The sequence below is a fragment of the Protopterus annectens genome, chromosome 7.part1 (genome assembly GCF_019279795.1).
Source record: "Protopterus annectens isolate FY-2018-M chromosome 7.part1, PAN1.0, whole genome shotgun sequence".
Classification (NCBI taxonomy): Eukaryota; Metazoa; Chordata; order Ceratodontiformes; family Protopteridae; genus Protopterus; species Protopterus annectens.
Genome location: NC_056740.1, coordinates 73704149 through 73720335, shown reverse-complemented (window position 1 = coordinate 73720335; position 16187 = coordinate 73704149).

Genomic DNA, 16187 nt, shown 5'->3' with positions numbered 1-16187 from the left:
TGGTAACCAGTCTATTCGAAGACCTCTAGGTGTTATATTTAGAGCTAGATATTTCTCAAAATTTTTCATATCTTAAAATAAATTAATTTCCTTTACCATCAATTTCTCCAGCTGTCCAAACTTAAACAATTCATCATGTCCGGCATGGCTCCATGGGTCTGTGCCAGCAAATTGAGATTCTCTCTCTTTTAATAGTTCCAAAAATAAACTGTTTGTAGACGATTCCATAATAGCACCAGGCACAAAAATGAATCTGGTAACGTCAAAAAACGTGTAACAAAGAATTGCAAAAAAAAAAAAAAAAAAAAAATGCCAAAAAAGATTAATAAATCCAAAACATGAAGATGGAGTACCACACAGCGTTAATCCTGGTACCTTGGCTTTTCGCCTTTAAAGGATATCTGAATACAGATTTTAACAGCTTAAGTACATTATTCAATTCATCATCATTAAATACATATACATCCCACCACTTAGTGCCCAGTGCTCATTTTCCACAAAATACATCCCCCTTAATACAGAATTCCTAAGGAACTATTCAACTATTTACATAAAAATTCTAAGCAACTTTACAGACACGTGTATCAAAACATTGGCATCTTTTAAAAAGTTAAAGGAATTTCCTGATTTAGGCCATGTGGAGTCAGTGCCATATTAAAAAAGTAAAAGTTTCTAACAAATTCAGTTTACTGCCAAACGACGTCCCAGTACCACAGTTGCCATTCGGCTGACCCAATGCACTAAAAAAATAAAGAATCACAGTTTCCAAAATGGACCCTCATGAAATGTTCTGCCACTGGACTAAAGTTAGTATTACTTCTTATGTTTTCCAGGTGCTCCAAAATTCTTACCTTAACCTTTAGTGATAAATTGAATAATGTATTTAAGCTGTTGAAGTTTGTATTCAGATATCCTTTGAAGGCAAAAAGCCGAGGTACCAGGATCAAAGTTGTGTGGTACTCCATCTTCATGTGATGTACTAATGGCAGAAGGACTGTATACTGAAACACATAATAATGTAGCAAGACTGTTGCACTGGGATTGCGCAAACAATTTAATATTGAAATAGTTGAAAAACACTGGAAATATGAGCCACAAAGCATCATAAAAAATTATGACGTCTATATCACATGGGCTCACCCATTACCAACAGTTCAAAAGATAGATGCGAGAAAACCAGGTATAGTGGTCCATGAAAAGAAGACAAAAGTAGCACTGATCATTGAAATTGCTGCACCCAGTGACTACAGTGTCTTGTGTATCGAGAGACACAAAGTTATAAAATAGGATTTGCAGGCAGAAACGAGTGCAATGTGGAAGAAAGATGCTCCCTTCCAATAGTAGTAGGAGCAATGGGTCTTGTAAAAAAGATTCTACAATGTGATGTAGATATATTAACTATGCATGCAACTCTGTACGAATTGCTGGAGGAGTCATTACTTGGGTGCATTGCGGGTGCTGTGAAGAGCACTTCACAGCTCCCGCATCAAAGAATGAAATGACAGGCTGACATCAAAGATTGAAATTATACTAATTTCATGAACTTTAATTGTATGTCGACTTAGGAATGGGGTCCATTCCCGACATGGTATTAGAAACCCAGATGGTTTGGAGATATTAAAAAAAAAAAAAAAAAAAAAGTGATTCATCACACATTGGTGAATTATGTTGCAGCTATTGTGAAAAAATACTTTGCAAGGGTAAAATGGGGAATATTCAAAGTAGATTTGCCATTGTTGCTGTTTTTTTCCTTGCCCTCAATGTTTTAAGGTTATTTACTTGCTCGAAAAGACCATGGGTACAGTTTGACTTTGAGAAAACAATCCTGTTATCAAGCTCTGTTTTTTGTGGGTAATCTGAAACCATATAGCTCATCTGACAAATGACTGAAATTTGGGTACCAGTTGTTAAAACCAGGATATTAATTTATTTCACCTCAAACCACAATCAGTTCGGATTTAAGGGTAGGGCATGCCTCCTAAGTATTGAAACTTTTTTGAAAAATGTCATGGAAAAATGGTCACTATGTTCACTACCTGGATCTAGCAAAAGCATTCCATACTATACAACATGATGGAATTGTAGGCAACCCCATTAGCCTTAAACATAGATACTTGTGTGGTAAGATGGATTGAAAAATAACTCAAGACAGCATGTTGTCAGGGTTGGTGATGCATCCTCAAGTGAGGAAAAGTTGAACATTGACATTCCCCTGGGTCTGAATTGGTCTACTCCTTTTTGCATAATTTCTCTGATCTGAACACTTACAGGGATATCTGGCCAAGTTCAGCAATGATTTCAAGTTAGTTTAGTTGTCAAAAAATGAGAGTCCCTTAAAGTGGAATTGGGCATTAACACATCGTGCACTGAGAAAGGGCACAAGCTAAATGCTAAGAAATACAGTGTAATCTCTTTTGGAAAACAATTACTGCCACCTATTGCATCGGTTTATTTTATTTATAGTTGACATTTGTTAACAGGGAAAATCCAACTGGGCTATAAAATGCCCATTTTCAGTGGAGGCCTGTGGAGAAAAGCTCCACAATTACAATCTTTTAAAGATCAAGTACAGACAGTTTAAATCACAGTGTCATCTTACACTACAAAACATAAAGTACAGATATTTGAAATCACAAAATATCACGTAACACTTCAAATCATAAGAGTGAAAAAAATGCAATGAATACATCAAACAAATGTTTCATAGTAAAGTGTAATAAACAAGTAGGAGAAATTGTGTGGAAAAACTCAATAGTCATATAGAGTAGTATGTCATAAATGGTACCGGAGACAAGAAATGTAGGAGATTATATGATTAGAGACAGCAAGGGGAAATGGAGAGATGTCTTCGTATAAGGATGGTGTTCATGTTATGGTTATAGAAGGATGGAGAGAAGGAGATTATCAGAATGTAGCTTAAGTGAGTAGGGCAGAAAGAGAAAACGGTAAAGGAAAGGTCTGCAGAGATGAAGTGGATAAGGTAAGTTAGTGGGGAAAAACAAGAGAAAGTAGTGGTGTAGGAGACTGGCGAGAGTTGTGAAATGTGATTTTTAGATTGAAGTGGGTCAGAGAAGCATAGTGAGTAAGCTCATCCAGGATTAGCACAGGTGCGGATCCAAGATTTTGTGAAGTGTTATTTTAGGGAGAATTTAAAGGTGGGTAGGTTGCAAATGGTTCTTGTGGTTAGAGGTTAGGAGTTCCATATTTTGGCTACTGAGTATGAATATAGGCTTTGTCCAGGGGATTTATTAATTTTATTTATGGTGAGAAGTTGTTTGTCTTCTGATCTAGGAGTTATTTTAGGGAGGTACATGTCAATTAAATTTGTATGTATTGTTATCAGCTGAATGTAAGAGATGTGGAGGGAGAGTTCCAGCCAGCTAAGGGTGTGTAGAGCTTTATAGTGATGGGTAAAGGAGGATGAATTAATAGCAAACTTGGCAATTTTGTTTTAGCAGCTTTCAGGTTAGCTTTTTTATGCAGGATTGTAAATTGGTTAGAATTGGTGCTCTACAAAGGGAAGGCAGAAGGTAAGTTTTGGCTAGAGTAATTTTTTTTTTTGGGGGGGGGTGTTCAGAAAATGTTTTTCTGTATAGGATGCCTAGTTTTTGATGGGTTTTCTTGATATTGCTTTGGATGTGGAGGCCAGATTTTTAAGAACATAATCTATTATGACTCTCAACAGTTTGGTAAGGTGGCCTAATTCAGTTTCAGTGCTATTTGTCTAGAAGATTTGGAAGGATACTGTTAGGAGTATGAGTTTTTGGGGTAAAGAGGGTTTTTTTTGTGTGTGGGTTAAGTTGGAGTTGTACTCTTGTAAGTCACGTTTCAATGGAGATGACAGCTTGTTGAGTGATTTCTTGGAGGCAAGTTAGTGCTTGAAGAGCAGAAGATGGTAGTCATATGCATCTTGAATCAAGGTGCCTTCACAAAATGATGAATGTAGGTTACTGATAAAAATATTGAACAGCAGAGGGTCAAGGATTGTTCCTTGTGGGGGATGGTATGCAGAGATTGATCCTTGCCATTTTATAGTTTGCCTGTTTGCAGGGTAGCTGGAGAGCCATTTAAATAGGAGATGATAGACCCAGGGTGGATAGCTGATTGAGGAGTTTACTGTGAGAAACCATGTCAAAGCCTTTTGATAGATTTAGCAGGACTGCATATACAAGCGTATTAGAGTGGTACGCTTTATTGACCATGTCTGTAAATTATAGTAATGCGGTGGAGATGCTATGGTCTGGCTGAAATCCATGTTTGGTATTGGTGATTAGCTTATTTTGTGAGAGAGAGAGTGTAAAGAAATTGTCAGCTAAGAAGGAAAACATTTTTAGTTTATGTAAAAAAAAAAAAAAAAAAGAAGGAAAACATTTTTAGTTTATGTAAAAAAAAAAAAAAAAAGTGTTATAGAAACTGGTTGAAAGGTAAAGTGTGTGGAGTTGTCTGTGTGCATTGGAGAGGTTGCAGCTAGGTGAGTTTTGTGAAGGAAATGTGCTGGGATCAAAGATGGGGGAAGTTTAGCTGTGTGGAAGGGGGTGTGTTATGTGACTGAAGTTAAGCTGGCTGTGTGTTCTATGAAGTATGTATTGAAATGGGTGCGTTTTGAAGAGGAAAATGTCTGGTTATGGGCTGGGGACCCTTTTTTGTAACTGGGTTGATGAGAACATTTTTTAGGGTTGTAGCTCAGTATAACATGACATTTTATCTCTTAAAATTTTTCTTTACTTTGTTTCATAGCTGTGTGAATAGTTGCCAGTTTTTTGTCATTTTTTATTCTTTTGCCAGTTAATCCACACTTTGTCTCTCTCTCTCATAAGGAGTTTGCATTGTTTGGTGAGCCATGGGGGTATGGCTGTTTTTTAATTATTTTTGTACACCGTGGGATTATGGTGCAAGAATATTTAGAAATGCTACATTGAAGTACTCAACTGCATTATTTAAGGGGAGTCTTTTTAGGATGAACCAGTTAACTGTTTTCAGAGCTTCAATGAAAGACACCGTGAAGAAAATGGAGAGAATACAGGTAGTTTGGAGCTTGTGTTTTCAGTTGTGTAATACTCCTGTGGGTATAAGCCGGCAGGTGGTCACTTAATGTATCAGGGAGTGTACCTGAGGAGTTAAAATTAGATGGGTGGGTAACCAGGATCCAGTCAAGAGTAGATTGTTGGCAGTTATTTTTTCCATATTTTATTGGTGTATTAATAAGCTAAGTGAATCCAAAGAGGTGCATGCTGTTGGCTGTTGAATTTGCAGATAAGGAATGGCAGTCAATGTTTGCATCACCCAGAAGGATAATTTTATTTGTGATTTGTATCTTTTATCCAGGATAGTATGCTTTCAGGTGTTAGAATGTTTTGTCCCGGAGGGATTATAGCACAGCAATGCATATGCTCTTGGCTGTATTAAGTTTTATGAATGAGTTTACGATTTCTGCTTTTTCAGAATTTGGGTTTGTGCCTGTATAGTGAATTACTATGACCATATTTGGGAAGATTATAGCTGTTTCACCTGCCTTTTCTGAGTGTTCTATCAAGCCTGGTTATATTATAATCAGGGGTTAGTATTTCAGATCTTTTATTTCAGGCTTTAGCAATGTCTCTGTTGTAGCTAGGATGTCTAGGTTGTGTTGGGTGATCGGTTATTTTGTTGCATATGCTTCTAATGTTTAGAGTGACTGTTGGTTTTTAATCTTTTAGGGTGTATTTTTTCATTTGGTGTTTGACTGAGACCTGTGTTGGGGTGGATTTCAACACATTGATGTATGTTGGAGAAAGATGGTTGTTTGTGTCATTTTTGGCAGAGATGGGTACAAGTATTACCTTGACATTGGCACTGACTTTTTTTAGTATTTGGGGGGGGTTACAGCAGTGGAATGGAATTATGGGAAATAAGCTTGAAGAGATTTTTGACTAGTTAGTGGGAAGATGGGTGATAGGCGAGGATGAAGTAATGGTTTAGGGATGCTTGTTACTAGTACTGATGGAGATGTGAGAGGAGAATAAAATAAGGTGATACAGGAGGAAAACAGCTTGGTTAGTGTGTTAAAAAATCTTATAGTATGGTGCAGTGAGGTAATGAGCAATGATAGTGCGGAGTATAGGTAGGTTTTGATGGGGAGGGAGCAGAATTAGGTTTGAGAAGGAGTTTAAAGCATAAGTGGGTGGAGATTGGTATAGAGCAGTTTCCAGACTGGATAGTGCAGTTAGGTACAGGATAGGAGGATGAGGAGTAAAGGAGGTGGAGTAAGTCAGGTTTAAGTAGTAGGTGTAGGGGTGGGTGGGAATTGGAGTTAGGGTAGTGGAGTGAAGCCCTAACATAGCGAAGGTTGAATGAATGGAGTCTGTTGACCCATGGTGGAGTAAGTGCCAGGAAACGATCTGTTCAACTGCCACAAGGCAGGAGGTAAGACGAGTCCTGATAATTTTAAAAACTGTAAAACACACTACTAGATTCCTGATATCATACACCTAAGTTAACTGCAGCAGATAATATTGCTGTGACTTTGGTCCTCCCCCAATCTCAACTGTTATCAAACTTCTCTAACCTCATTTTAAGCAAGTCAGGTACTTCAGTGGACTGCATTTACTCCCCACAACAGATGGTTTACCAAAAAAATACAGTCTGTGAGTAGAATGTTTATGGATACAAAGATGGTGTCTTTGGACTCTAAATGCCTGTTGAGTCACAGCATTTACTTTTGGCTTTTATTACATTTCCAGGGAAATTTTACACTTCTAGGGTAAAAATGCTAATGTGTTAATTTAGTTTAGCGAATTGGTGACCTGTAGATGGCAGTCTGATTGGAGAATGAAGATTCTCCTTCAGGGTGTTACTGTACAGGTAACACCCATTGAAAAACAAGTCTGCCGTTTGACAGCAGCATATCAAGCTGCTGTGGACCTCAGACTGAAAGTTTACCTAATGGCTGCCATTATTTTACATTCGCTAAGCAGTGCTTTTGCTGTTTAGCGAGTGTAGAATAAAAAGAATTAAAAAAAAGTGTGTGTTTGTGTGAGTGTATGCATGCACGAGTGAGAGATCAATAGTTATTATTTTAGTCGCTAAGCAGCGCTGTTTAGTGAGTGTAAAAAAAAAAAATAGATGAAACAGTGTGTTTTTCTGTGTGCATGAGCAGAAGAGTGCATGTGTGCGTGTTTGTGTATTTCTGTCTGCGTGATTGAATGCATGGTTTGCATGCATGAAAGTGGAATTTTGTGTGTGTGTGAGAGTCTGAAGAGTGAATGCAGTTGCACCATGGCAACAGCAGCAGGTTTGTATACCTTTCAAACCTCTTTGTTCATCATGTATGGATAAAGCCTATAAAGGGTGAACAAAGGCTTAAAATAGGAACAGATTTGAAATAGTTCTGTTGTAAACTCACAAAGTTACTTGAATAAGTGGATTTGTGTTAGCATGCATTTTCTAAAGCTCAAGAGTGAGTGAGATTGACTACTGGTGGTAGCAGTAAAGAGATATGCATACCTCTCAAACTCTTAGCTGAAGAAATTTTGGATAAAACCTAAAGTAAAGGGGAACAAAGACTCAAAAATATGAACAGATGTTAATTATTGTTTTAAAATTTACAAAGTTACTTAAATGACAGGATTTGTGTTAGCATGCATTTTCTGAAGGAAATAGTCTGAAACTCAAATGTATGTCATTGAGGGATTTTTTTCAATCCCCATAACTGGCAACAAACCACACATTTTAGGAGTAAGGAACCAAAAAAAGTAAATAACTGGATTTTTTTAAATTTTATATTTTTGATGTAAAATGCTTCCTTCAACACCATTTACATATACTATGGCAAGTTTGAAACATTAGGAGGAGGAACTATTTACATCAAAAATATATATAGAAGTAATATAGTAATTAAAAAAAGTAAGTAAAACAACAATTTTATAGACTATTATCTAAGCAAAATAATGCCCAACAGGATGTGTGTTATTGTGGAAATAGTGGCCTTCCAGGGATGTGTAGGCCATTTGCTGCAGTGTCAGGCCTCGGAACACCCCTGAGCAGGTGTTATTTCCGCAGTAACACACACTGTGTGCCATTATTGCTTGCTTCATCTTCAGCAGTATAAGGCCTGTGGGTGGGCTGGGGGTGTCCTTCCAGCAGATAACACTACGGTACAGAACAGTACTGATACAGAAGTGAGGGGAAAGCAGTTAAGTTTTTACTTTGATTCTTGGAAACTATCTTACATAGATTTTAACTGAAAGTCTTTCATCTTTTGTACTTATGCAACTGGAGGCAGAGTTCATCTGTAGAAGTTCTTTCAGTAGTGTGATTGCTAGCTTTTGCAGTAGAAATTGTCAGATGTATTGTGTGCTCAGTACATGTAGAGTGAAGCAGCTGGATGGAGAGGAGTTCACTTGGGTCATGGGGTAGAGAAGCAATTTTGAATTCAGCAACAATACCCCACTCTGTAATGAATTTGTACACTTGGGTATTTGGCTACCTCTCCTTTGATCACCATGTAGCAACCATAGTGAGGAACTGTTTCTGTGTATCACAATTATTTGCAAAGGGCTTCTCTTTCAAAAATAAGGAAGTTATTATACCCCTGTACTCTGCCTTGGTTAAAGCTCCTTTTAGAATGTATGCCATTAGGCCTGTCAGTGAACTGGAAAGACCCTAGAGGTTCCTAACCAAAAGAATTACAGGCCTCAAAAATCTTATCTGGCATGAAAGACTGTAGTTACTTTCATTGTACTCAGTATCATGTAGACTTGAGGAGAAGACCTAGGTCTTGTTTTCTCTGCCCTTAGGGATCCCATTATCCAAGACTTCCTTTTTCTCCGTGTCAGACAGTAAACCCAACACTAGAAAAAAGATCTGAATCTATACTGGGGAATGTAAAAGTAAATGGAGCGACTGAGAGAGAGTTAATCACTCAGTGCATCCCTTTGCACTGCAGTAGAGTCCCTCACCTTCCATGTAAAGCAGTGTGATTCAATGTCTGCAAACTCACTTTAGGTAATTGGATGAATACCCCATTATACTCCTGGATATACAGTTCTTGCCCTTCTTGAAAAGTCCTTGGATCCTGAGGGTGATTATTGGCAAGGCACACATGACCTTTTTTTATTTTTTTTATTTTACATTTGTTAATCTGGAAAGTCCAACTGCACACGCATCCATTTTCAGCGGAGGCCCGGGGAGAAAAGCTCCAATAGCATGTCATAAAGAAATTACACTATCATACAGAGATATAGGTTCCATAGAAATATAAGTCATTTATAGATTAACAATTCCTTTAGTAAAGTCAGCATACAGCATTCTAGTAGTAGGGTTTATATAGAATGTAAACACAAGAAAAAAAGACTTTTCTTTCAAAATTATGAGTACTCTCAAGACTTTGTTACAGAAATGACCAGTGATTTATTAAGCTTTACAGTGAAAGGAATTAGGGGACCTTTAGTAGAATCCTCAAACATGGTATTGGTGCAAATTAACCTGGGGAGTAGCATGAACAAAGACAATTGTTTGAGAAGTGGGTTCTCGGGAGTTTCTTAAATTGAATAGTGGAGGTTATTTGGCTAGGTAGGGAGTTCCAGATTTTGGCAATAGTGCAGGCAGAGAGAGATTTGCCAGCATCATTTTTGTGTCTGATAACACCGCTTAGGTTTTGAGAACTAGATCATAAGGCTCTGGTAGGGATGTGGGGGTTAATTATAGTTTGAAGTGCAGGTTTTTTTTCTGGAAGGTAGAAGAGATTATGCACGATTGTGAGTTGATGAAGGTCACTGTAAGCTGCCTGTCGGGTGCCAGGATCCGCCACATAACACAAGCACTCGGGTCACTCCAAAGCAAGTACAAATATGACTCCGTCATTGTCCATGCTGGTGTGAATGACCTGCGGATGTACCTCCGTGGACTACATGAAGAGACATAGAGGAGCTCTCTGATCATGTAGCCCAGGCCGGTATGACCCTGACCTTGAGTAGCATCTTACCCTCACCAAGAATGATGCCACAATATAAAGACAAAATGATCAATTTTAACAATTGGCTAAAGTATTGGTGTCATTCAAAGGGGATCCAGTGTCTGTCAGCCTGGGATGACATGCTCGACAAGCCACGTTGCTTCGCTGGGGACGGCTTGCACCTGTCACCCCTGGGCTTTCAAATACTGGCTCTTGCCACCCCCATAGTGCCTTTTTTAGGCAAGGGTCAAAAGACAAACCCACCTCCATAGACAACACAAGGAAAAAGAAACTAAGGGTAATGCTGCTCAACGCCAGAAGTCTAAACCTCAAGATGCACGCACTCAAGGCTCTCCTCAGTATGGAGAATATCGATATCTGTGCAGTACCAGAAACCTGGTTCAAGGCTGCCGAGAGCATCCCAGCACTACCAGGTTATACCTCATGCCATGCTTTTTGACCCCAAAACTCGGACCGAACCACAAAAGGAGGGGGAGTATACATATTCATCAAAGATACCCACACCTCCAGGTTAGTGGCACTGCATGAAGCAATGGAGACCATCCATGTGCAACTAACAGTGGGCAAAGCTGCCTTTCAGTTTGTAGCCTGCTACAGACCACCCTCCCAAACTCAGGAACCCCACTCGGCTTCCCTGAGAACACTGGAGAATATGAAGGTCTCTCCAAACACCATCATATTGGGTGACTTCAACTACCCAAACATAGACTGGGAGCACTACTCAAGCCCCAACATCCTCGCCCAACGGTTCCTAGAATTTATAAACTGAAATGCTATGGAACAACTGGTCACCACTCCCACAAGAGGGGAAAACATATTGGACCTGATCATCACCAACATGGGGAATCTATGTTCCATACCAGAGGTATACCCCTCTTTGGCAAGATCTGACCATAAATGAATCTCCCTGAACATCCATATCCCGTCCCCACCCCCAGCCAAGGAAACCACGGTGAATAACTTCTCAAAAGCAAACTTCACACTTCTCAAAACTGAGGTGGAATCCTTCAAAGCCCCCGGGCCAGTGGAAAATACGGCCCAAACCGCAGAATCCTTTACAAACGCATTCTATGGACACCTACAGGAATGCATGGATCGTGCTATCCCAAATAAAACCAAGACTCTCTCTTCCAAAGGCAGGCAAACTGTCTGGTGGACCCCAGCCATAAGTAAGCTATACAACAGAAGGAGGAAGCTACTACATGATGGAGCAAAATCCCAAAAAGGGAAGGCATCTCTGATCAGTACTAGCAAGAAACTACGATCCCTCCATAAAATCATCTAAGGCCAGCTTCGAAAGAAAAATTGCACAAGATGCTAAAGACAATCACAAGGCCTTCTTTAGTTATGTCAGGAACCTGGATGGCAACTCCCAGATATGCTCTGAGTTGGCGCAAAATGACAAATACACTGAACCCACAGACATTGCCAACATCCTGGCAGACAGGATCAGTGCAAACCCCCCCTTTCCCCCCCAAAAGAGCAAATGTCTATCCCAACAGAGTGTAGCCTCCCTGATATCACAGATGCACAGGTGAGAGCTGCCCTCTTCAAAGCAAAAAACACAGCATCAATAGGACCGAACGGTGTCCCGGGCTGCATCTTAGATGAGCTCCAAGAAGAACTGAACCCTCACATTGTCACTGTTCAGTCTCAGCCTTACTACAGGATATGTACCTAAGGAATGGCGTACAGCAACAGTGGTCCTACTCCACAAAGGTGGTGCCACAACGGACCGCGGAATCTATCGCCCTATAAGCCTGACTAGCCTGGTCTGCAAAGCTATGGAGCGTATCATCATGGAACTCCTAAACAACAACATTGGGAACCTCCAAACACTGGATCCTACCCAATTCGGCTTTAAGGGCAGATCTTGCCTCTTGAACCTGATCGACTTCTTTGAAACAGTCACCAAGGCCATAGATGAAGGGAAGGTAGTCCACATAGCCTACTTGGACCTCGCAAAAGCCTTCGACACAATACCCCACTCGGGAATCCTAAATAAGCTCACCAGCTTAAATATCAACCCCTATGTCACAAGATGGGTTGCAAACTGGCTCAGGGATAGAACCCACATGGTCAGAATTGCAGGTGCCATGTCAGACTCTAAACTAGTTACAAGTGGCGTCCCACAAGGCTCAGTCCTGGGACCTCTTGTTCGGTATATATTTCTCTGAGGTACAGGCTAACACGGGAGGACTATGGCTGACCAAGTTCGCAGATGACTGCAAACTGGGTGCCATAATCGACTCGCCGACTGACACAAGCATCCTTCAGAAGGGTCTCACAGAGACTGATAACTGGTGCCAGAGCCATGGCCTAAAGCTAAATGCCAAAAAGTGCATAGTCATCCCCTTTGGGAAAAACAAAGTGCCCACAAATTACCACATAGGTGGTAATCCATTAAGTACAGAAGAAGTAATTAGGGATTTGTTGACCCAAGTAGATAGCAATCTCTCCTTTGACAATCATGTTGCCAAAGTTGTTCGAAATACCTTCTATATAGCCCACCTTATCACGAAAGGGTTCACATCTAGATCGAGAGGTCATTGTGCCCCTCTACTCATCAGGCCCATAATTGAATACAATGCCACATTTGGGATGTACCTTACCCGACACCTGCAGCAACTGGAAAGACCCAGACCCCAAAAGTACTTCATCAAGAGGATCAAGGTACTCAGAGGCCCTACGCAGTTAGGCTAAAGAAACTCCAGCTCTACTCAGTTGCTTACCGCCTACTCGGAGGCGATCTGTGCTTGACGTATAAAGCCATGTCCAAACCAGAATTAATGGACATGCTCCACCTCAGGAAATCCAAATCCCTTAGAGCTACATGCTCCAGGGACTTAAACCTCAGCACAGAAATAAATCGGACATGCTGGAGGGGCAGATTCATATTCCAGAGGCTCCCCTCACTCTGGAATAAAATCCCAATCCATGTTAGGCAGAGCCCCTCAATGACCCTCTTCAAGAGAAATCTTGACGAGTGGATGGGAGATTGTAGGTTTACCCCTGAGATCTCTTCTGTGTCCCAACTAGACAGAGGCACAATAAACTAACCTTAAAAGGGCTATCTTGTGTGACCTACTATACAGAGGCACAGTCAACTAATCTAAAAGGGTGGCGAAAGCCAAACACACTCTCGCTAGGCTTATAAATGCCCTAGGGCAGATAGCCTAGTATCAACCTATGAACCTAAGAAGTAGTTGAGGTAGCTTGAGCCAGTTGAGTTGGTTAAGGGCAAGACAGTGTTGGGATTTGTATGAGGTTTCAGTAGCAAACTTGGCTATTTTGTTATAACAAGATTCCATTTTGTTTAGATCACTCTGGCAGAGATTAGTAAGGATGGGAGAGGCATAGAAAAGGATTGATAAGAGATGAGTTCTTGCAATAGTAGCTTTGGTTTGTTTAGTTATAAAGTTTTTGTTCCTATAGAGAAGTCCTAGTTTTTTTTATCAACTTTCTTAATGGTTTGTGCTATATGGATGTCAAATTTGAGGTTGTCTATTTCTACACCTAACAGTTTAGTATGTGCAGTTGGAGTGATTTGAATGTTATCTTTGGAGTGAATGGTGAACGTGTTGTTGGGGGGGGGGGGGGGGCATGACCTGGGCCAAAAATAATTTAGTTTTTTTGGGGTTAAGAATAAGTTTGATGTTTGTGAGCCATGTTTCAGCTAGAGTGAAATTGTTTTGGGTGAGGATTTGCAGTTCCTTTAATATGGGGGTGGCACTTATAAGGGTGGTGTCATCTGCGTATTGTACTACTGATGCTGTGAATAAGGAGGAATTTATTTGGTCGGTGAATAGTGAGAACAATAGTGGACCAAGGATGGATCCTTGAGGGACACCTATGGATACTGGTAAGGGGGGACAGCTGGTCATGCCATAGGACTGCCTGCTGTCGACCAGATAAGTAGCTAGTAAACCATGATCTAGTGGAGGGGCTGAGGCTTAAGGTAGATAAAGTTTGGAGAAGAATGTTATGGACTACCATGTCAAAGGCTTTAGATGAGTCTAAGAAAATGGAAGATACACGTAGTCCCTTGTTTCTATTGTGGTTAACTGCATCTCTAAATGATAGCACTGCTGTGGTGGTGCTGTGGGATGGTCTAAAGCCGTGCTGGGTTTTGGAGAGCAAGTTGTTTTGTAAGAGGTACTGAAGTAGTTGGGAATGTACAACTCTCTCTAATATCTTGGATAGAGGTGAGAGTATTGCGATTGGGTGGTAGTTGGTGAGTTCTAAGGAGTTGCCCCCTTTGTGCATTGGAGTAATGTGTGATGTTTCCCACAGGGTGGGGACTTTGAATTTTGCAAGTGACCTGTTTATGAGGATGGACACAGGATAGGCTATGGCGTCTGCTGGTTTATGGTCTATGGACTTCTGGTTTAATTGCCTTGCATTTCCTACAGTTCCTGTAAACCTTTTCAGAGGATCTATGATTGACATTTGGTCTCTACAAATGTGCTAAAGCAGCAGTTGTAGCAAGCAAATTGTAACATCAAGAAAATATACAACTTGGGGAGGAATGTGATTTTTTTTTTTTTTTTTTTTTTTTTTTAACAGCTTGGTAAGGAGTAATACTGAAAACTGCACTGACCTGTAGGAATTGAACTAATTCTGTAAATCAGTTTGTCTTCCATGGATTAACTTCTAGATATGGCCCCAAAAAGTGTTTTTGATGGATAAAAAAATTAAGTATGATTTTTTTTTTTTAATCAAATGACATACAAAAAAGTGCTTGCCCAAATGTTACATCCCTTGATCTGAAAGAGGCATGGGCCTCCTGACTGCGTATATAGGTTGGCTTTTGTGGGGCTGTTATATTTGTTGACATCATCAGATCCAAACATGGTGAATGTTCTAAGCTACTAACAAAAGAATTCTAAGATGACATGTCTGCTCAGGTTAGCTGAAGCATTTAAAGAAGCACACATTGACCTAAACCCAGAAGTGGATGAAAAACATGCAGGAATTTAAAAATGCGAATCACAAAATAAAAAATATAATGAAGATGACATTAAAAAAATATAAATAAAAAAATAAAATGAAACCCCACAATTCTAGTAAAGAGTAAAAAAAAAAACAAAACAAAATCAGGAATGTCTAGGCAATGGTTGCAACCCAGAATGTTCAAAACAAACATAAAATACGGCCTGTACAAGTCACAAAAGTTTATTTATTTAGCTTTTATGTCTCTTAACTGGAGACTTCACCAGAATAAAAACGATGACATAGCCAGAAGATGAAATAACTAACAATAATTGTTGATTTGGGTGAACAGTCAGGCAAACAATTTAAAAATTGCATATTCAAGTAAGCAGCTAAATATTTAAATAATGCCATTCTAATAAAAAACTAATGCAATAAAAATGAAGTCGCAAAAGTAAATAAAAATAAAATAGTAATATTTTAATGTTTTAAACTTAAGGGCAAGGACTTAAGACATATATATGGTCATTAAGACCGGGAGGTGAACAAGCAACTGACAAATAAGATCCCGGTATTCTGATTAGTCTCCCACTCGCTGCCTTGTTCATGGGGAATAACCTTTTCTAATACCCAAAATTTAAATCTAGCATCTTTGCACTTTATAACATGCCTGTATAAAGCATTAGTATCCACTTCTTATGTCGTACAAGTGTTCATAAACTGTAACGTTCATTCCATTTTACCCACATAAAAAGACCAACAGAGGAGGCAGTAAGCTAGGTAGACTTACCCACTTAGAAAAAATAATTATAAAATTTGGTACCTCTTAAAGCCGTATTTAGATGAGAAATTACTACTACTGAATAATTTGTCATGTATGAACATTGTGGACAAATACTACACTTAAGGTATCCTTTCTCATCTTACAATTTGATGAGTAGTCAAACTACTTTCTCTTTCAAAAATATTCTTAAGGCTAAAACCTCTCTTAAAACTATATACCAAAGGCTTAGAAAAAACTTGGAGGGTATTTGGCATAACAAAAAATAAATCCCAATATTTTGATGTATTACTTTGTATACCCCATGTGTCCTGGTTATAATTTATAACCAAAAAGTGGTCGTTTGTGACTACCCCTGATAGTTAACATTAAAAGTTTGTTCCCAATGTGGTAGTTTTGGTATTTAACAAAAGTAAAAAATTTATACCCTGACTATTTAGTATTTCTGCTTTGAGAGAGGTAGTGAGGGTCTTTGGATAACCTCAAGCCCGAAGTAATTCTTCAGTATAAGGGAGGTCATAC